The 22,037-nt window shown below is 39.5% G+C and overlaps 8 non-coding genes across 8 annotated transcripts; all 8 read left to right on the top strand.

The window, feature by feature from the left end:
• The first annotated feature begins 757 nt into the window (after positions 1-757).
• On the top strand, positions 758-829 carry TRNAD-GUC (transfer RNA aspartic acid (anticodon GUC)). The gene has a single exon. It is a non-coding gene; the product is annotated as a tRNA-Asp (tRNA).
• A 2,751-nt stretch (positions 830-3,580) lies between these two features.
• TRNAD-GUC (transfer RNA aspartic acid (anticodon GUC)) lies at positions 3,581-3,652 on the top strand. Its single transcript has one exon. It is a non-coding gene; the product is annotated as a tRNA-Asp (tRNA).
• A 9,854-nt stretch (positions 3,653-13,506) lies between these two features.
• Positions 13,507-13,578, top strand: TRNAD-GUC (transfer RNA aspartic acid (anticodon GUC)). Its single transcript has one exon. It is a non-coding gene; the product is annotated as a tRNA-Asp (tRNA).
• An 870-nt stretch (positions 13,579-14,448) lies between these two features.
• TRNAD-GUC (transfer RNA aspartic acid (anticodon GUC)) lies at positions 14,449-14,520 on the top strand. The gene has a single exon. It is a non-coding gene; the product is annotated as a tRNA-Asp (tRNA).
• An 870-nt stretch (positions 14,521-15,390) lies between these two features.
• Positions 15,391-15,462, top strand: TRNAD-GUC (transfer RNA aspartic acid (anticodon GUC)). Its single transcript has one exon. It is a non-coding gene; the product is annotated as a tRNA-Asp (tRNA).
• An 869-nt stretch (positions 15,463-16,331) lies between these two features.
• TRNAD-GUC (transfer RNA aspartic acid (anticodon GUC)) lies at positions 16,332-16,403 on the top strand. Its single transcript has one exon. It is a non-coding gene; the product is annotated as a tRNA-Asp (tRNA).
• Positions 16,404-19,151: 2,748 nt separating this feature from the next.
• On the top strand, positions 19,152-19,223 carry TRNAD-GUC (transfer RNA aspartic acid (anticodon GUC)). The gene has a single exon. It is a non-coding gene; the product is annotated as a tRNA-Asp (tRNA).
• A 1,813-nt stretch (positions 19,224-21,036) lies between these two features.
• Positions 21,037-21,108, top strand: TRNAD-GUC (transfer RNA aspartic acid (anticodon GUC)). Its single transcript has one exon. It is a non-coding gene; the product is annotated as a tRNA-Asp (tRNA).
• Positions 21,109-22,037: the final 929 nt, after the last annotated feature.

Raw genomic sequence — 22,037 nt, 5'->3', positions numbered from 1 at the left:
AACCTTAGTTTAAATACAACTTACCTTTTTTGCCCACATTCATAGTTTATGTACACTTTCTTTTAAAGTCATTTAGAAAAAATCATTTTGGCCAAAAATTTAATTTATCAGGTGATAATAAACACTTTAGAATAGCCAAAAACATAAAAAATTCCCAATTTTAGAAAACATATACTATTGTCCTCTGTGCCACAATATTTTGTGTCAGTTGTTTTACGTCATTTAGCAGGGCATTTTTAATGAGTGTTAATGGCAAAAGGTAACAGAATTAAAGCAAGCCATTATTATGCATAAAAAGGGATAAAAATATGCAGGAAAATATAGCTAAATATATTTCTTGAAAGGGATAAGAAACATCTTTTTGAAATGTTTTGGAGCATTAATTTCATAAAATGTCCTTCGAGTCATATTGTAGTGTAGCAGATTATCCATGCATGACTGTACAGGAGTGTCTCCTGACGAAAACCCAAAAAACAGTGGGCAAATATATACTGTGCCAGGAAAATATTGCTTTAGCTAATCTTACACTCTCTTTACTCAGGGTCATGTAAATAATGCAGTCTATGTTTTTTTTCAATTCTCTCTGTTTGGCAACAATCCCACTAACTACACATTTTTTTTTACTTTTGCATCAAGCAAAGCAGCTTACCATTCAGCAAAATGTTGATTTAAGTTGTGCATCTTCTGATTAGCGGCAGAGATGGCATTGAAATCTCCCCATTGGAGGGAGTTTTCCCAAAAACACATGTCAAGTTATTCCTCGTTAGTATAGTGGTGAGTATGCCCACCTGTCACGCGGGAGACCGGGGTTCGATTCCCCGACGGGGAGTCCGTAACATTTTTTTTTTTTCCTGTAACATAAGCACTTGTGGGAATTGTTGCATGCTAGTACGATTATTTCCTGCCGTGATGCAGGAAAAGACAGTAATATTTATGCATTAACCTTAGTTTAAATACAACTTACCTTTTTTGCCCACATTCATAGTTTATGTACACTTTCTTTTAAAGTCATTTAGAAAAAATCATTTTGGCCAAAAATTTAATTTATCAGGTGATAATAAACACTTTAGAATAGCCAAAAACATAAAAAATTCCCAATTTTAGAAAACATATACTATTGTCCTCTGTGCCACAATATTTTGTGTCAGTTGTTTTACGTCATTTAGCAGGGCATTTTTAATGAGTGTTAATGGCAAAAGGTAACAGAATTAAAGCAAGCCATTATTATGCATAAAAAGGGATAAAAATATGCAGGAAAATATAGCTAAATATATTTCTTGAAAGGGATAAGAAACATCTTTTTGAAATGTTTTGGAGCATTAATTTCATAAAATGTCCTTCGAGTCATATTGTAGTGTAGCAGATTATCCATGCATGACTGTACAGGAGTGTCTCCTGACGAAAACCCAAAAAACAGTGGGCAAATATATACTGTGCCAGGAAAATATTGCTTTAGCTAATCTTACACTCTCTTTACTCAGTGTCATGTAAATAATGCAGTCTATGTTTTTTTTCAATTCTCTCTGTTTGGCAACAATCCCGCTAACTACACATTTTTTTTTACTTTTGCATCAAGCAAAGCAGCTTACCATTCAGCAAAATGTTGATTTAAGTTGTGCATCTTCTGATTAGCGGCAGAGATGGCATTGAAATCTCCCCATTGGAGGGAGTTTTCCCAAAAACACATGTCAAGTTATTCCTCGTTAGTATAGTGGTGAGTATGCCCACCTGTCACGCGGGAGACCAGGGTTCGATCCCCCGACAGGGAGTCCTTAACACTTTTTATTTTTTCTGTAACATAAGCACTTGTGGGAAGTGTTGCATGCTAGTACGATTATTTCCTGCCGTGATGCAGGAAAAGACAGTAATATTTATGCATTAACTTTAGTTTAAATACAACTTACCTTTTTTGCCTACATTCATAGTTTATGTACACTTTCTTTTAAAGTCATTTAGAAAAAATCATTTTGGCCATAAATTTAATTTATCAGGTGATTAACAAACACTTTAGATTAGTCAAAAACATTAAAAATTCCCAATTTTAGAAAACATATACTATTGTCCTCTGTGCCACAATATTTTGTGTCAGTTGTTTTACGTCATTTAGCAGGGCATTTTTAATGAGTGTTAATGGCAAAAGGTAACAGAATTAAAGCAAGCCATTATTATGCATAAAAAGGGATAACAATATGCAGGAAAATATAGCTAAATATATTTCTTGAAAGGGATAAGAAACATCTTTTTGAAATGTTTTAGAGCATTAATTTCATAAAATGTCCTTCGAGTCATATTGTAGTGTAGCAGATTATCCATGCTTGACTGTACAGGAGTGTCTCCTGACGAAAACCCAAAAAACAGTGGGCAAATATATACTGTGCCAGGAAAATACTGCTTCAGCTTAATCTTACACTCTCTTTACTCAGGGTCATGTAAATAATGCAGTCTATGTTTTTTTTCAATTCTCTCTGTTTGGCAACAATCCCGCTAACTACACATTTTTTATACTTTTGCATCAAGCAAAGCAGCTTACCATTCAGCAAAATGTTGATTTAAGTTGTGCATCTTCTGATTAGCGGCAGAGATGGCATCGAAATCTCCCCATTGGAGGGAGTTTTCCCAAAAACACATGTCAAGTTATTTCTCGTTAGTAAAGTGTTGTGTATCCCCGCTTGTCACGCGGGAGACCGGGGTTCGATTCCCCGATGGGGAGTCCTTAACTTTTTTTCTTTTTACTGTAACATAAGCACTTATGGGAAGTGTTGCATGCTAGTACGATTATTTCCTGCCATGATGCAGGAAAATACAGTGATATTTATGCATTAACATTAGTTTAAATACAACTTACCTTTTTTGCCCACATTCAAAGTTTATGTACACTTTCTTTTAAAGTCATTTAGAAAAAATCATTTTGGCCAAAAATTTAATTTATCAGGTGATTAACAAACACTTTAGATTAGCCAAAAACATTAAAAATTCCCAATTTTTGAAAACATATACTATTGTCCCCTGTGACAAAATATTTTGTGTCAGTTGTTCTACGTCATTTAGCAGGGCATATTTAATCAGTGTTAATGGCAAAAGGTAACAGAATTAAAGCAAGCCATTATTATGCATAAAAAGGGATAACAATATGCAGGAAAATATAGCTAAATATATTTCTTGAAAGGGATAAAAAACATCTTTTTGAAATGTTTTGGAGCATTAATTTCATAAAATGTCCTTCGAGTCATATTGTAGTGTAGCAGATTATCCATGCATGACTGTACAGAAGTGGCTCCTGACGAAAACCCAAAAAACAGTGGGCAAATATATACTGTGCCAGGAAAATATTGCTTTAGCTTAATCTTACACTCTCTTTACTCAGGGTCATGTAAATAATGCAGTCTATGTTTTTTTTCAATTCTCTCTGTTTGCAAACAATCCCGCTAACTACACATTTTTTTTTACTTTTGCATCAAGCAAAGCAGCTTACCATTCAGCAAAATGTTGATGTAAGTTGTGCATCTTCTGATTAGCGGCAGAGATGGCATTGAAATCTCCCCATTGGATGGAGTTTTCCCAAAAACACATGTCAAGTTATTCCTCGTTAGTATAGTGGAGAGTATCCCCGCCTGTCATGCGGGAGACCGGGGTTCGATTCCCCGATGGGGAGTCCTTAACAATTTTTATTTTTTCTGTAACATAAGCACTTGTGGGAAGTGTTGCATGCTAGTACGATTATTTCCTGCCGTGATGCAGGAAAAGACAGTAATATGTATGCATTAACCTTAGTTTAAATACAACTTACCTTTTTTGCCCACATTCATAGTTTATGTACACTTTCTTTTAAAGTCATTTAGAAAAAATCATTTTGGCCAAAAATTTAATTTATCAGGTGATTAACAAACACTTTAGATTAGCCAAAAACATAAAAAATTCCCAATTTTAGAAAACATATACTATTGTCCTTTGTGCCACAATATTTTGTGTCAGTTGTTTTACGTCATTTAGCAGGGCATTTTTAATGAGTGTTAATGGGAAAAGGTAACAGTATTAAAGCAAGCCATTATTATGCATAAAAAGGGATAAAAATATGCAGGAAAATATAGCTAAATATATTTCTTGAAAGGGATAAGAAACATCTTTTTGAAATGTTTTGGAGCATTCATTTCATAAAATGTCCTTCGAGTCATATTGTAGTGTAGCAGATTATCCATGCATGACTGTACAGGAGTGTCTTCTGACGAAAACCCAAAAAACAGTGGGCAAATATATACTGTGCCAGGAAAATATTGCTTTAGCTTAATCTTACACTCTCTTTACTCAGGGTCATGTAAATAATGCAGTCTATGTTTTTTTTCAATTCTCTCTGTTTGGCAACAATCCCGCTAACTACACATTTTTTTTTACTTTTGCATCAAGCAAAGCAGCTACCATTCAGCAAAATGTTGATTTAAGTTGTGCATCTTCTGATTAGCGGCAGAGATGGCATTGAAATCTCCCCATTGGAGGGAGTTTTTCGAAAAACACATGTTAAGTTATTCCTCGTTAGTATAGTGGTCAGTATCCCTGCCTGTCACGCGGGAGATTCGGGTTCGATTCCCCGACAGAGAGTCCTTAACAAGTTTTATTTTTTCTGTAACATAAGCACTTGTGGGAAGTGTTGCATTCCAGTACGATTATTTCCTGCCATGATGCAGGAAAAGACAGTAATATTTATGCATTAACATTAGTTTAAATACAACTTACCTTTTTTGCCCACATTCATAGTTTATGTACACTTTCTTTTAAAGTCATTTAGAAAAAATCATTTTGGCCAAAAATTTAATTTATCAGGTGATTAACAAACACTTTAGATTAGCCAAAAACATAAAAAATTCCCAATTTTAGAAAACATATACTATTGTCCTCTGTGCCACAATATTTTGTGTCAGTTGTTTTACGTCATTTAGCAGGGCATTTTTAATGAGTGTTAATGGGAAAAGGTAACAGAATTAAAGCAAGCCATTATTATGCATAAAAAGGGTGTCACTCACCGGACTGTGAGTGCTTCTTCCCGGACATTTAGGAACCGTGGCCGTCCTCCATCCTGAGGGACTGCGCATGCGCAGCCCTTTCTATACCTCCAGTGTATGTTCCTTTAACTTAATTGGCAGATCAGGCAACCTCCCTATATTAAGCACCTGTGGTCATCACCACATTGCCTGATCTTGGAGTCTCATTCCCCATGAGTCTCTGAAGGTGTTCCTGTGTTTCCTCGTTTATGCAGCCCAGCTGATTCCTGTGGATTCCAAACCACTTCTACCTCTGTGGTTTCCAAACCACTTCTACTACTGTGGTTCCCATACCACTTCTACCATCTACTGTATCATCGTGACTGTGAGCTGATTCCTATCCGCTGCCTCCGTGCACTACAGTCTTCTAACCACTTCAACTCTACCTGGTATCATTGGGACTGTTAGCTGATGCCTATCCGCTGCCTCCGTGCACTACAGTCTCTCATTCACATCCACTCACCTGTTCATGATTGTGACTGCCAGCTGATTCCTATCCGCTGCCTCCGTGCACTACAGGCTTCAACCTGCAACTCGTCTGTGTTTCATCATCGTGACTGTTTGGCTGATTTCTATCCGCTGCCTCCGTGCACTACAGTCTTCAACCTGCAACTCGTCTGTGTTTCATCATCGTGACTGCTAGCTGATTCCTATCCGCTGCCTCCGTGCACTACAGTCTTCAACCTGCAACCCGTCTGTGTTTCATCGTGACTGTTTAGCTGATTCCTATCCGCTGCCTCTGTGCGCTTCAGTCTTCAGTCCTTGTCAACTCTCCCGTGTTTCCTTGAGTCTGCTGCCACTATTGCTACCCGCTACTCTCCGTGATCAACTGTTCCAGTTCAACTCTGCTCTGGTGTCCCATCGTTACTGCACCTGCTGGTTGCTATTGGCTACCTCCGTGTTCCCGCAGAGACCCGCTGCTGTTACTTCTCAGCGCTACGCATCCATCTACTGCTGATCCGCTCTCCACGCCTTCCTGGGTTCCCTGCTGGTCTACCTACCTGTGCGCTGCACCTGCTAGACCACCGCTTCACCCATCCAGGGACTTTGCATCCTGCCGGCCTCCTGCCGTTCAGGTATCTCTGCACTTCTGTCTGACTGCCTTCTCCTGAACCACGGTATGCATACTTCCCATTGACTGTGCTGTGTATTGCATACCTTGCTGGACTGTGTTGGTTCTCCTCTGGAGTATACTATCCGCTGAGTCTATTGCCATCATTGACTGTGTTATCTCATGCTGGATTACTTCAAGAGACTTTCTATATTGGCAGTGTTGTTCGGTCATTTATACATTTATATTGTGCATATTACTGTGGATCAAAGTCAAGGTGCCCGTGTATATATTGTGTTGCAGTCTCTCCCCGTGCACCTCCTCACATATATATTCAGTGGTACAACTTGCTAGTGGCAGACCACTGACCCCTGTTTCCAGTCTCACCTGTTCCAGTATCCTCTCACATAGCAGTGGTACAACTTGCTATCGCAGACCACTGACTACCCGGATACCTCCACTTGGATTCCACTCCTTCACTCAGACAGCGGTACAACTTGCTATCTGCAGACCGCTGACTCTCATCACCCCCTCGTTTCTGTTGGACATTCCTCCTCACTATAGCAGTCGTACAACTTGCTACCGCAGACCACTGACTACCTTCACGTGTCCTTTGTCCATACAGTTCCTCGTGTATTACTACCTCCATATTGCCAGTGCTGCTAGTCATAGACTTTCCTGAGCATCTCATCACCTGCTATTTCCTGTTCCGTGATCACCCTGCTACCAGAGTACCATATTACCACCTATACTGCTCTGGTAAGCCTATCACCTGGTGATCCCTGGGTAAAGACTCCTAGTGCCCGTGACAGTAAGATCAGGCCATGACAGACCCAGATATGGAACCTACCGCTAAAGAGATGCTGCAGCATCTGGTCAGCCGCGTGGAGCAACAGGATGCTCGCCAACAGCTGTTACTTCAATGTTACCAATCATTAACCTCCCAAGGAACATCTGGACAGACTGTTACAGCTAATATTGAAGCTCCTGTGCTTTCCTCCGTTTCCCCAGTGCCATCCCAGGTGTCTACAGCTCCTACGCTTCACCTGCCTACTCCGTCAAAATATGACGGGGACCCCAAAACTTGTAGAGGTTTCCTTAACCAATGTTCAGTCCATTTTGAACTCCAACCTCAAAATTTTTCTACCCATCGTTCCAGAGTGGCCTATCTTATCTCATTGTTTTCGGGACAAGCCCTGGCTTGGGCCTCCCCCCTGTGGGAAAGAAACGATCCAATTCTACAAGATAGTGCCAAATTCATTTCCACGTTCCGAAGTGTGTTCGATGAACCAGGTCGTGTGACCTCCGCTGCTTCCAGCATTCTTCGTTTGCGACAAGGCTCCCATACAGTAGGACAGTATGTCATTCAATTTAGGATCTTAGCCTCTGAACTTCAGTGGAACACTGAAGCATTAGTTGCCGCCTTCTGGCAGGGGCTCTCCGATAAAATTAAAGATGCACTGACTACCCAAGAGCTTCCTTCGTCACTAGAAGATTTGATCTCTCTTTGCCATCGTGTAGATATGAGATTTCGTGAAAGAGAGTCTGAGAAAACAACAGCTGTCAAAGCACCTCTTCGTTTAAACCCTCAATTTCGTCCAGCTCCATCCTCTGTGATTCCCATGGAGATAGGACGTTCTAAATTATCTTCAGAGGAAAGGAAACGAAGAGTAAAGAATAGACTCTGTATCTATTGTGCGGATTCCACGCATATGCTCAGCTCTTGCCCTAAGAGATCGGGAAATGCCAGGCCCTAACTAGTTCTGGAGAGGTGAAGTTAGGGTCCCTGGAGTCCTCTCCATTGTCTATGAAATCTAAAGTCTGCGCTTTTGATGTTACGATTTCCTTTGCTACCAAATCCTTTGAGTCACAGGCATTGATTGATTCCGGAGCAGCAGGAAATTTCATTTCTAAATCACTAGTGAATCAATGGTCCCTACCAGTGATCACTTTAAAAACACCCATTACTGTGACGGCTATAGATGGATCACGCCTCATCAATGGTCTCATCACCCAGAGTACGTCTCCAGTAACCCTTCAGATTGGTGTACTACACCATGAAGAAATTTCGTTTTTAATTCTTCCAGTTACGACAAGTCCGATTGTCTTAGGCCTTCCATGGCTTCAGTGTCACTCTCCCCAGATTGACTGGCGCACTCCTCAAGTTATGTCTTGGGGGTCTGAATGTCACCAGCGTTGTCTTTCTCAAGTTATTCCTCTTAAAGTACAGCGATCTTCCATCTCATCTTCCTCCCCGGGACTCCCTCCTCAGTATGCTTCATTTGCCGATGTGTTTGATAAAGCTCAGTCTGAACGTCTTCCTCCTCATCGTTCTTGGGATTGTCCGATCGACCTTCTACCTGGCAAGACTCCTCCCAGGGGTCGGGTCTATCCTCTCTCGTTACCTGAAACTCAAGCCACATCTGAGTACATACAGGAGAATCTCCAGCGTGGGTTCATTCGACCTTCCACCTCTCCCGCTGGAGCTGGGTTCTTCTTCGTCAAAAAGAAGGATGGATCATTACGCCCTTGTATAGATTTTCGTGGACTCAACGCCATTACTATCAAGAATCGGTATCCCATTCCGCTGATCACTGAGCTATTTGATCGCATCAAGGGAGCTCGGATATTTACTAAGTTGGATCTTCGTGGTGCTTACAATTTAATTAGAATCCGTTCCGGTGACGAATGGAAGACCGCGTTTAACACCAGAGATGGGCATTACGAATATTTAGTAATGCCCTTCGGGCTGTGTAATGCCCCCGCTGTTTTCCAGGGTTTCATCAATGAGATCTTTCGGGACTTATTATATGTATGTGTCGTTGTCTACCTAGACGACATATTGATCTTCTCACAGGACCTGCCTTCTCATCACCAACATGTGGCAGAGGTCCTCTCCAGACTACGGAAAAACTCGTTGTTCTGTAAATTGGAAAAATGTTCATTCGAGTTACCCCAGATTCCATTCTTGGGGTATATAGTTTCCGGAGTTGGCCTGAAGATGGATCCAGACAAAGTAAATGCTGTACTACATTGGCCTCAGCCAACTACTCTTCGTGCCATCCAGCGTTTTTTAGGTTTTGCCAATTACTATAGACGCTTCATTCAAGACTTTTCATCCATTGCATCTCCCATTGTGGCCCTAACTCGGAAAGGGGCTAATACGAAGCAATGGTCATCTGAGGCTCTCCAAGCCTTTCAAATCCTCAAAGAGGCCTTCTCATCTGCTCCCATTCTGCGACAGCCTGATGTGACACTCCCCTTCTTCCTAGAAGTAGATGCCTCTAATGTGGGCTTAGGAGCTATTCTCTCCCAACGCTCGGAGCAACAAAAATTACATCCTTGTGCCTTCTACTCTCGGGGTCTTCTGCCCGCAGAGAAAAATTATACTATCGGGGACAAGGAGTTGCTGGCCATCAAAGCTGCATTAGAGGAATGGAGATACTTGTTGGAAGGAGCTCGCCATCCGGTGACGATCTTCACGGATCATAAGAACTTGTCATATTTGCAATCTGCTCAATGCTTGAACCCTCGTCAAGCAAGATGGTCTCTTTTCTTTTCCCGTTTTGAATTAATTATAACCTTCAAACCAGCCGCTAAGAACAAGAAAGCTGACGCTCTATCTCGAGCTTTTGTGACGTCCTCTGATGTAGAAGAGGTTCCCAACCATGCTATTCTAGACCCCAAATGTATTTCTCTGGCTGCTTCATCCACCAAAATGCTACCATTTGGGAAGACCCTTGTGCCTCCTACTCTGAGGAGGAAAATCCTTTCGTGGTTCCATGCCTCTCGTTTTTCTGGACACGCCGGTGAACACAAGACCTTTGAGATTCTCTCTCGTAGTTACTGGTGGCCTTCAATGAGGAGAGACGTCAAAGAGTTTATTGCTTCCTGTGATTTATGTTCTCAGTTCAAATCCTCCCGCAGAACTCCAGCAGGGTTGCTGCGACCACTACCCATTCCGTCCAAGCCTTGGACCCATATTAGTATGGATTTCGTTACTGATTTGCCACCAAGTAAGAATCACAATACTATTTGGGTAGTGGTAGACAGATTTTCGAAGATGGCCCATTTCGTCCCTCTGTCCGGTTTACCTTCCTCGTCTACTCTGGCTGAACATTTCATTAAAGAAATCTTCCGCATCCATGGATGTCCGTCTGAGATTGTGTCGGATAGAGGAGTACAATTCGTTTCCAGATTCTGGCGGGCCCTTTGTAAAACCTTGGGCATACGATTAGCACTCTCATCGTCTTACCATCCGCAATCTAACGGACAAACGGAACGAGTCAATCAAGATCTTGAGACTTTTATTAGGATGTTCTCTTCAGCCAACTAAGACAACTGGGTAGAATTGCTCCCTTGGGCTGAATTCGCCCATAACAACATGTACCATGAGTCATCATCCAAAACTCCATTCTTTGTGGTCTACGGTCACCATCCGTCTTTTCCGGAATTTCCTGCCCTCCCGCCCACCCAAGTTCCTGCTGTGGAGACTGCTTGTCAAACCTTCAAAAATATCTGGTCTCAGGTCAAAACCTGTTTAAAGAAGACATCTAATAAATATAAGTCTTTCGCAGATAAGAAGAGGCGGGCTATTCCACCACTAAAAATTGGAGATCGTGTCTGGTTATCTACCAAAAATATTCGTTTGAAGGTTCCATCTATGAAATTCGCCCCTCGTTTTATTGGTCCATATAGGATCATTCAAGTTATCAATCCAGTATGTGTTAAACTTCTTCTTCCTAAGAGTCTTCGGATTTCCAATGCCTTCCATGTGTCCTTGCTCAAACCTCTCATCATCAACCGTTTCTCGACTCCTCCCTCAGCACCGCAGCCAGTTCAAGTTCATCAGGAGGAGGATTTCGAGATTACTGAGGTATTGGATGCAAAAATTTCGCGAGGAGTCCCCCGTTTCCTCGTTCATTGGAAGGGCTTTGGTCCTGAAGAGCGTTCATGGATCAAAGCTGAAGATCTTAATGCTCCTGCCCTTCTGAAGAAGTTTTATTCCGAAAATCCGGACAAGCCCGGTTCCAGGCGTTCTGTGCCCACCTTTAAAAGGGGGGGTACTGTCACTCACCGGACTGTGAGTGCTTCTTCCCGGACATTTAGGAACCGTGGCCGTCCTCCATCCTGAGGGACTGCGCATGCGCAGCCCTTTCTATACCTCCAGTGTATGTTCCTTTAACTTAATTGGCAGATCAGGCAACCTCCCTATATTAAGCACCTGTGGTCATCACCACATTGCCTGATCTTGGAGTCTCATTCCCCATGAGTCTCTGAAGGTGTTCCTGTGTTTCCTCGTTTATGCAGCCCAGCTGATTCCTGTGGTTTCCAAACCACTTCTACCTCTGTGGTTTCCAAACCACTTCTACTACTGTGGTTCCCATACCACTTCTACCATCTACTGTATCATCGTGACTGTGAGCTGATTCCTATCCGCTGCCTCCGTGCACTACAGTCTTCTAACCACTTCAACTCTACCTGGTATCATTGGGACTGTTAGCTGATGCCTATCCGCTGCCTCCGTGCACTACAGTCTCTCATTCACATCCACTCACCTGTTCATGATTGTGACTGCCAGCTGATTCCTATCCGCTGCCTCCGTGCACTACAGGCTTCAACCTGCAACTCGTCTGTGTTTCATCATCGTGACTGTTTGGCTGATTTCTATCCGCTGCCTCCGTGCACTACAGTCTTCAACCTGCAACTCGTCTGTGTTTCATCATCGTGACTGCTAGCTGATTCCTATCCGCTGCCTCCGTGCACTACAGTCTTCAACCTGCAACCCGTCTGTGTTTCATCGTGACTGTTTAGCTGATTCCTATCCGCTGCCTCTGTGCGCTTCAGTCTTCAGTCCTTGTCAACTCTCCCGTGTTTCCTTGAGTCTGCTGCCACTATTGCTACCCGCTACTCTCCGTGATCAACTGTTCCAGTTCAACTCTGCTCTGGTGTCCCATCGTTACTGCACCTGCTGGTTGCTATTGGCTACCTCCGTGTTCCCGCAGAGACCCGCTGCTGTTACTTCTCAGCGCTACGCATCCATCTACTGCTGATCCGCTCTCCACGCCTTCCTGGGTTCCCTGCTGGTCTACCTACCTGTGCGCTGCACCTGCTAGACCACCGCTTCACCCATCCAGGGACTTTGCATCCTGCCGGCCTCCTGCCGTTCAGGTATCTCTGCACTTCTGTCTGACTGCCTTCTCCTGAACCACGGTATGCATACTTCCCATTGACTGTGCTGTGTATTGCATACCTTGCTGGACTGTGTTGGTTCTCCTCTGGAGTATACTATCCGCTGAGTCTATTGCCATCATTGACTGTGTTATCTCATGCTGGATTACTTCAAGAGACTTTCTATATTGGCAGTGTTGTTCGGTCATTTATACATTTATATTGTGCATATTACTGTGGATCAAAGTCAAGGTGCCCGTGTATATATTGTGTTGCAGTCTCTCCCCGTGCACCTCCTCACATATATATTCAGTGGTACAACTTGCTAGTGGCAGACCACTGACCCCTGTTTCCAGTCTCACCTGTTCCAGTATCCTCTCACATAGCAGTGGTACAACTTGCTATCGCAGACCACTGACTACCCGGATACCTCCACTTGGATTCCACTCCTTCACTCAGACAGCGGTACAACTTGCTATCTGCAGACCGCTGACTCTCATCACCCCCTCGTTTCTGTTGGACATTCCTCCTCACTATAGCAGTCGTACAACTTGCTACCGCAGACCACTGACTACCTTCACGTGTCCTTTGTCCATACAGTTCCTCGTGTATTACTACCTCCATATTGCCAGTGCTGCTAGTCATAGACTTTCCTGAGCATCTCATCACCTGCTATTTCCTGTTCCGTGATCACCCTGCTACCAGAGTACCATATTACCACCTATACTGCTCTGGTAAGCCTATCACCTGGTGATCCCTGGGTAAAGACTCCTAGTGCCCGTGACAAAGGGATAAAAATATGCAGGAAAATATAGCTAAATATATTTCTTGAAAGAGATAAGAAACATCTTTTTGAAATGTTTTGGAGCATTCATTTCATAAAATGTCCTTCGAGTCATATTGTAGTGTAGCAGATTATCCATGCATGACTGTACAGGAGTGTCTCCTGACGAAAACCCGAAAAACAGCTGGCAAATATATACTGTGCCAGGAAAATACTGCTTTAGCTTAATCTTACACTCTCTCTACTCAAGGTCATGTAAATAATGCAGTCTATGTTTTTTTTCAATTCTCTCTGTTTGGCAACAATCCCGCTAACTACACATTTTTTTTTTTACTTTTGCATCAAGCAAAGCAGCTTACCATTCAGCAAAATGTTTATTTAAGTTGTGCATCTTCTGATTAGCGGCAGAGATGGCATTGAAATCTCCCCATTGGAGGGAGTTTTCCCAAAAACACATGTCAAGTTATTCCTCGTTAGTATAGTGGTAAGTATCCCCGCCTGTCACGCGGGAGACCAGGGTTCGATTCCCCGACGGGGAGTCCTTAACAAGTTCTATTTTTTCTGTAACATAAGCACTTGTGGGAAGTGTTGCATGCTAGTACGATTATTTCCTGCCATGATGCAGGAAAATACAGTAATATTTATGCATTAACCTTAGTTTAAATACAACTTACCTTTTTTGCCCACATTCAAAGTTTATGTACACTTTCTTTTAAAGTCATTTAGAAAAAATCATTTTGGCCAAAAATTTAATTTATCAGGTGATTAACAAACACTTTAGATTAGCCAAAAACATAAAAAATTCTCAATTTTAGAAAACATATACTATTGTCCTCTGTGCCACAATATTTTGTGTCAGTTGTTTTACGTCATTTAGCAGGGCATTTTTAATGAGTGTTAATGGGAAAAGGTAACAGAATTAAAGCAAGCCATTATTATGCATAAAAAGGGATAACAATATGCAGGAAAATATAGCTAAATATATTTCTTGAAAGAGATAAGAAACATCTTTTTGAAATGTTTTGGAGCATTCATTTCATAAAATGTCCTTCGAGTCATATTGTAGTGTAGCAGATTATCCATGCATGACTGTACAGGAGTGTCTCCTGACGAAAACCCGAAAAACAGCTGGCAAATATATACTGTGCCAGGAAAATACTGCTTTAGCTTAATCTTACACTCTCTCTACTCAAGGTCATGTAAATAATGCAGTCTATGTTTTTTTTCAATTCTCTCTGTTTGGCAACAATCCCGCTAACTACACATTTTTTTTTACTTTTGCATCAAGCAAAGCAGCTTACCATTCAGCAAAATGTTTATTTAAGTTGTGCATCTTCTGATTAGCGGCAGAGATGGCATTGAAATCTCCCCATTGGAGGGAGTTTTCCCAAAAACACATGTCAAGTTATTCCTCGTTAGTATAGTGGTAAGTATCCCCGCCTGTCACGCGGGAGACCAGGGTTCGATTCCCCGACGGGGAGTCCTTAACAAGTTCTATTTTTTCTGTAACATAAGCACTTGTGGGAAGTGTTGCATGCTAGTACGATTATTTCCTGCCATGATGCAGGAAAATACAGTAATATTTATGCATTAACCTTAGTTTAAATACAACTTACCTTTTTTGCCCACATTCAAAGTTTATGTACACTTTCTTTTAAAGTCATTTAGAAAAAATCATTTTGGCCAAAAATTTAATTTATCAGGTGATTAACAAACACTTTAGATTAGCCAAAAACATAAAAAATTCTCAATTTTAGAAAACATATACTATTGTCCTCTGTGCCACAATATTTTGTGTCAGTTGTTTTACGTCATTTAGCAGGGCATTTTTAATGAGTGTTAATGGGAAAAGGTAACAGAATTAAAGCAAGCCATTATTATGCATAAAAAGGGATAACAATATGCAGGAAAATATAGCTAAATATATTTCTTGAAAGGAATAAGAAACATCTTTTTTAAATGTTTTGGAGCTTTAATTTCATAAAATGTCCTTCGAGTCATACTGTAGTGTAGCAGATTATCCATGCATGACTGTACAGGAGTGTCTCCTGACGAAAACCCAAAAAACAGTGGGCAAATATATACTGTGCCAGGAAAATACTGCTTTAGCTTAATCTTACACTCTCTTTACTCAGGGTCATGTAAATAATGCAGTCTATGTTTTTTTTCAATTCTCTCTGTTTGGCAACAATCCCGCTATTTACACATTTTTTTTTACTTTTGCATCAAGCAAAGCAGCTTACCATTCAGCAAAATGTTTATTTAAGTTGTGCATCTTCTGATTAGCGGCAGAGATGGCATTGAAATCTCCCCATTGGAGGGAGTTTTATCAAAAACACATGTCAAGTTATTCCTCGTTAGTATAGTGGTAAGTATCCCCGCCTGTCATGCGGGAGACCGGGGTTCGATTCCCCGATGGGGAGTCCTTAACAAGTTTTATTTTTTCTGTAACATAAGCACTTGTGGGAAGTGTTGCATGCTAGTACGATTATTTCCTGCCATGATGCAGGAAAATACAGTAATATTTATGCATTAACCTTAGTTTAAATACAACTTACCTTTTTTGCCCACATTCAAAGTTTATGTACACTTTCTTTTAAAGTCATTTAGAAAAAATCATTTTGGCCAAAAATTTAATTTATCAGGTGATTAACAAACACTTTAGATTAGCCAAAAACATAAAAAATTCTCAATTTTAGAAAACATAAACTATTGTCCTCTGTGACAAAATATTTTGTGTCAGTTGTTTTATGTCATTTAGCAGGGCATATTTAATCAGTGTTAATGGCAAAAGGTAACAGAATTAAAGCAAGCCATTATTATGCATAAAAAGGGATAACAATATGCAGGAAAATATAGCTAAATATATTTCTATAAATGGATAAGAAACATCTTTTTGAAATGTTTTGGAGCATTAATTTCATAAAATGTCCTTCGAGTCATATTGTAGTGTAGGAGATTATCCATGCATGACTGTACAGGAGTGTCTCCTGACGAAAACCCGAAAAACAGCTGGCAAATATATACTGTGCCAGGAAAATACTGCTTTAGCTTAATCTTACACTCTCTCTACTCAAGGTCATGTAAATAATGCAGTCTATGTTTTTTTTCAATTCTCTCTGTTTGGCAACAATCCCGCTAACTACACATTTTTTTTACTTTTGCATCAAGCAAAGCAGCTTACCATTCAGCAAAATGTTGATTTAAGTTGTGCATCTTCTGATTAGCGGCAGAGATGGCATTGAAATCTCCTCATTGGATGGAGTTTTCCCAAAAAGACATGTCAAGTTATTCCTCGTTAGTATAGTGGTGAGTATCCCTGCCTGTCACGCGGGAGACCGGGGTTCGATTCCCCGACGGGGAGTCCTTAACAATTTTTATTTTTTCTGTAACATAAGCACTTGTGGGAAGTGTTGCATGCTAGTACGATTATTTCCTGCCGTGATGCAGGAAAAGACAGTAATATTTATGCATTAACCTTAGTTTAAAAACAACTTACCTTTTTTGCCCACATTCATAGTTTATGTACACTTTCTTTTAAAGTCATTTAGAAAAAATCATTTTGGCCAAAAATTTAATTTATCAGGTGATTAACAAACACTTTAGATTAGCCAAAAACATCCCAATTTTAGAAAACATATACTATTGTCCTCTGTGCCACAATATTTTGTGTTAGTTGTTTTACGTCATTTAGCAGGGCATTTTTAATGAGTGTTAATGGCAAAAGGTAACAGAATTAAAGCAAGCCATTATTATGTATAAAAAGGGATAAAAATATGCAGGAAAATATAGCTAAATATATTTCTTGAAAGGGATAAGAAACATCTTTTTGAAATGTTTTGGAGCATTAATTTCATAAAATGTCCTTCGAGTCATATTGTAGTGTAGCAGATTATCCATGCATGACTGAACAGGAGTGTCTCCTGACGAAAACCCGAAAAACAGCTGGCAAATATATACTGTGCCAGGAAAATACTGCTTTAGCTTAATCTTACACTCTCTCTGTACTCAAGGTCATGTAAATAATGCAGTCTATGTTTTTTTTCAATTCTCTCTGTTTGGCAACAATCCCGCTAACTACACATTTTTTTTACTTTTGCATCAAGCAAAGCAGCTTACCATTCAGCAAAATGTTGATTTAAGTTGTGCATCTTCTGATTAGCGGCAGAGATGGCATTGAAATCTCCCCATTGGATGGAGTTTTCCCAAAAACACAAGTCAAGTTATTCCTCGTTAGTATAGTGGTGAGTATCCCTGCCTGTCACGCGGGAGACTGGGGTTCGATTCCCTGATGGGGAGTCCTTAACATTTTTTATTTTTTCTGTAACATAAGCACTTGTGGGAAGTGTTGCATGCTAGTACGATTATTTCCTGCCGTGATGCAGGAAAAGACAGTAATATTTATGCATTAACCTTAGTTTAAATACAACTTACCTTTTTTTGCCCACATTCATAGTTTATGTACACTTTCTTTTAAAGTCATTTAGAAAAAATCATTTTGGCCAAAAATTTAATTTATCAGGTGATTAACAAACACTTTAGATTAGTCAAAAACATAAAAAATTCCCAATTTTAGAAAACATATACTATTGTCCTCTGTGCCACAATATTTTGTGTCAGTTGTTTTACGTCATTTAGCAGGGCATTTTTAATGAGTGTTAATGGCAAAAGGTAACAGAATTAAAGCAAGCCATTATTATGCATAAAAAGGGATAACAATATGCAGGAAAATATAGCTAAATATATTTCTTGAAAGGAATAAGAAACATCTTTTTGAAATGTTTTGGAGCATTAATTTCATAAAATGTCCTTCGAGTCATATTGTAGTGTAGCAGATTATCCATGCATGACTGTACAGGAGTGTCTCCTGACGAAAACCCTAAAAACAGTGGGCAAATATATAATGTGCCAGGAAAATACTGCTTTAGCTTAATCTTACACTCTCTTTACTCAGGGTCATGTAAATAATGCAGTCTATATTTTTTTTCAATTCTCTCTGTTTGGCAACAATCCCGCTAACTACATATTTTTTTTTACTTTTGCATCAAGCAAAGCAGCTTACCATTCAGCAAAATGTTGATTTAAGTTGTGCATCTTCTGATTAGCGGCAGAGATGGCATTGAAATCTCCCCATTGGAGGGAGTTTTCCCAAAAACACATGTCAAGTTATTTCCCGTTAGTATAGTGGTGAGTATCCCTGCCTGTCACGTGGGAGACCGGGGTTCGATTCCCCGACAGGGAGTCCTTAACAAGTTTTATTTTTTCTGTAACATAAGCACTTGTGGGAAGTGTTGCATGCTAGTACGATTATTTCCTGCCGTGATGCAGGAAAAGACAGTAATATTTATGCATTAACCTTAGTTTAAATACAACTTACCTTTTTTTGCCCACATTCATAGTTTATGTACACTTTCTTTTAAAGTCATTTAGAAAAAATCATTTTGGCCAAAAATTTAATTTATCAGGTGATTAACAAACACTTTAGATTAGTCAAAAACATAAAAAATTCCCAATTTTAGAAAACATATACTATTGTCCTCTGTGCCACAATATTTTGTGTCAGTTGTTTTACGTCATTTAGCAGGGCATTTTTAATGAGTGTTAATGGCAAAAGGTAACAGAATTAAAGCAAGCCATTATTATGCATAAAAAGGGATAAAAATATGCAGGAAAATATAGCTAAATATATTTCTTGAAAGGGATAAGAAACATCTTTTTGAAATGTTTTGGAGCATTAATTTCATAAAATGTCCTTCGAGTCATATTGTAGTGTAGCAGATTATCCAAGCATGACTGTACAGGAGTGTCTCCTGATGAAAACCCAAAAAACAGTGGGCAAATATATACTGTGCCAGGAAAATACTGCTTTAGCTTAATCTTACACTCTCTTTACTCAGGGTCATGTAAATAATGCAGTCTATGTTTTTTTTCAATTCTCTCTGTTTGGCAACAATCCCGCTAACTACACATTTTTTTTACTTTTGCATCAAGCAAAGCAGCTTACCATTCAGCAAAATGTTGATTTAAGTTGTGCATCTTCTGATTAGCGGCAGAGATGGCATTGAAATCTCCTCATTGGATGGAGTTTTCCCAAAAACACATGTCAAGTTATTCCTCGTTAGTATAGTGGTGAGTATCCCCGCCTGTCATGCGGGAGACCGGGGTTCGATTCCCCGATGGGGAGTCCTTAACAATTTTTATTTTTTCTGTAACATAAGCACTTGTGGGAAGTGTTGCATGCTAGTACGATTATTTCCTGCCGTGATGCAGGAAAAGACAGTAATATTTATGCATTAACCTTAGTTTAAATACAACTTACCTTTTTTGCCCACATTCATAGTTTATGTACACTTTCTTTTAAAGTCATTTAGAAAAAATCATTTTGGCTAAAAATTTAATTTATCAGGTGATTAACAAACACTTTAGATTAGCCAAAAACATAAAAAATTCCCAATTTTAGAAAACATATACTATTGTCCTCTGTGCCACAATATTTTGTGTTAGTTGTTTTAGGTCATTTAGCAGGGCATTTTTAATGAGTGTTAATGGCAAAAGGTAACAGAACTAAAGCAAGCCATTATTATGTATAAAAAGGGATAAAAATATGCAGGAAAATATAGCTAAATATATTTCTTGAAAGGGATAAGAAACATCTTTTTGAAATGTTTTGGAGCATTAATTTCATAAAATGTCCTTCGAGTCATATTGTAGTGTAGCAGATTATCCATGCATGACTGTACAGGAGTGTCTCCTGACGAAAACCCGAAAAACAGCTGGCAAATATATACTGTGCCAGGAAAATACTGCTTTAGCTTAATCTTACACTCTCTCTGTACTCAAGGTCATGTAAATAATGCAGTCTATGTTTTTTTTCAATTCTCTCTGTTTGGCAACAATCCCGCTAACTACACATTTTTTTTTACTTTTGCATCAAGCAAAGCAGCTTACCATTCAGCAAAATGTTGATTTAAGTTGTGCATCTTCTGATTAGCGGCAGAGATGGCATTGAAATCTCCCCATTGGATGGAGTTTTCCCAAAAACACAAGTCAAGTTATTCCTTGTTAGTATAGTGGTGAGTATCCCTGCCTGTCACGCAGGAGACTGGGGTTCGATTCCCCTACGGGGAGTCCTTAACAATTTTTATTTTTTCTGTAACATAAGCACTTGTGGGAAGTGTTGCATGCTAGTATGATTATTTCCTGCCGTGATGCAGGAAAAGACAGTAATATTTATGCATTAACCTTAGTTTAAATACAACTTACCTTTTTTGCCCACATTCATAGTTTATGTACACTTTCTTTTAAAGTCATTTAGAAAAAATCATTTTGGCCAAAAATTTAATTTATCAGGTGATTAACAAACACTTTAGATTAGCCAAAAACATAAAAAATTCCCCATTTTAGAAAACATATACTATTGTCCTCTGTGCCACAATATTTTGTGTCAGTTGTTTTACGTCATTTAGCAGGGCATTTTTAATGAGTGTTAATGGCAAAAGGTAACAGAATTAAAGCAAGCCATTATTATGCATAAAAAGGGATAAAAATATGCAGTAAAATATAGCTAAATATATTTCTTGAAAGGGATAAGAAACATCTTTTTGAAATGTTTTGGAGCATTAATTTCATAAAATGTCCTTCGAGTCATATTGTAGTGTAGCAGATTATCCATGCATGACTGTACAGGAGTGTCTCCTGATGAAAACCCAAAAAACAGTGGGCAAATATATACTGTGCCAGGAAAATACTGCTTTAGCTTAATCTTACACTCTCTTTACTCAGGGTCATGTAAATAATGCAGTCTATGTTTTTTTTCAATTCTCTCTGTTTGGCAACAATCCCGCTAACTACACATTTTTTTTACTTTTGCATCAAGCAAAGCAGCTTACCATTCAGCAAAATGTTGATTTAAGTTGTGCATCTTCTGATTAGCGGCAGAGATGGCATTGAAATCTCCCCATTGGATGGAGTTTTCCCAAAAACACAAGTCAAGTTATTCCTCGTTAGTATAGTGGTGAGTATCCCTGCCTGTCACGCGGGAGACCGGGGTTCGATTCCCCGATGGGGAGTCCTTAACATTTTTTATTTTTTCTGTAACATAAGCACTTGTGGGAAGTGTTGCATGCTAGTACGATTATTTCCTGCCGTGATGCAGGAAAAGACAGTAATATTTATGCATTAACCTTAGTTTAAATACAACTTACCTTTTTTTGCCCACATTCATAGTTTATGTACACTTTCTTTTAAAGTCATTTAGAAAAAATCATTTTGGCCAAAAATTTAATTTATCAGGTGATTAACAAACACTTTAGATTAGTCAAAAACATAAAAAATTCCCAATTTTAGAAAACATATACTATTGTCCTCTGTGCCACAATATTTTGTGTCAGTTGTTTTACGTCATTTAGCAGGGCATTTTTAATGAGTGTTAATGGCAAAAGGTAACAGAATTAAAGCAAGCCATTATTATGCATAAAAAGGGATAACAATATGCAGGAAAATATAGCTAAATATATTTCTTGAAAGGAATAAGAAACATCTTTTTGAAATGTTTTGGAGCATTAATTTCATAAAATGTCCTTCGAGTCATATTGTAGTGTAGCAGATTATCCATGCATGACTGTACAGGAGTGTCTCCTGACGAAAACCCTAAAAACAGTGGGCAAATATATACTGTGCCAGGAAAATACTGCTCTAGCTTAATCTTACACTCTCTTTACTCAGGGTCATGTAAATAATGCAGTCTATATTTTTTTTCAATTCTCTCTGTTTGGCAACAATCCCGCTAACTACATATTTTTTTTTACTTTTGCATCAAGCAAAGCAGCTTACCATTCAGCAAAATGTTGATTTAAGTTGTGCATCTTCTGATTAGCGGCAGAGATGGCATTGAAATCTCCCCATTGGAGGGAGTTTTCCCAAAAACACATGTCAAGTTATTTCCCGTTAGTATAGTGGTGATTATCCCTGCCTGTCACGTGGGAGACCGGGGTTCGAT

The sequence above is a fragment of the Mixophyes fleayi genome, chromosome 10, assembly GCF_038048845.1.
Source record: "Mixophyes fleayi isolate aMixFle1 chromosome 10, aMixFle1.hap1, whole genome shotgun sequence".
Taxonomy (NCBI): domain Eukaryota; kingdom Metazoa; phylum Chordata; class Amphibia; order Anura; family Limnodynastidae; genus Mixophyes; species Mixophyes fleayi.
This window is presented reverse-complemented; position numbering and strand designations above follow the sequence as displayed.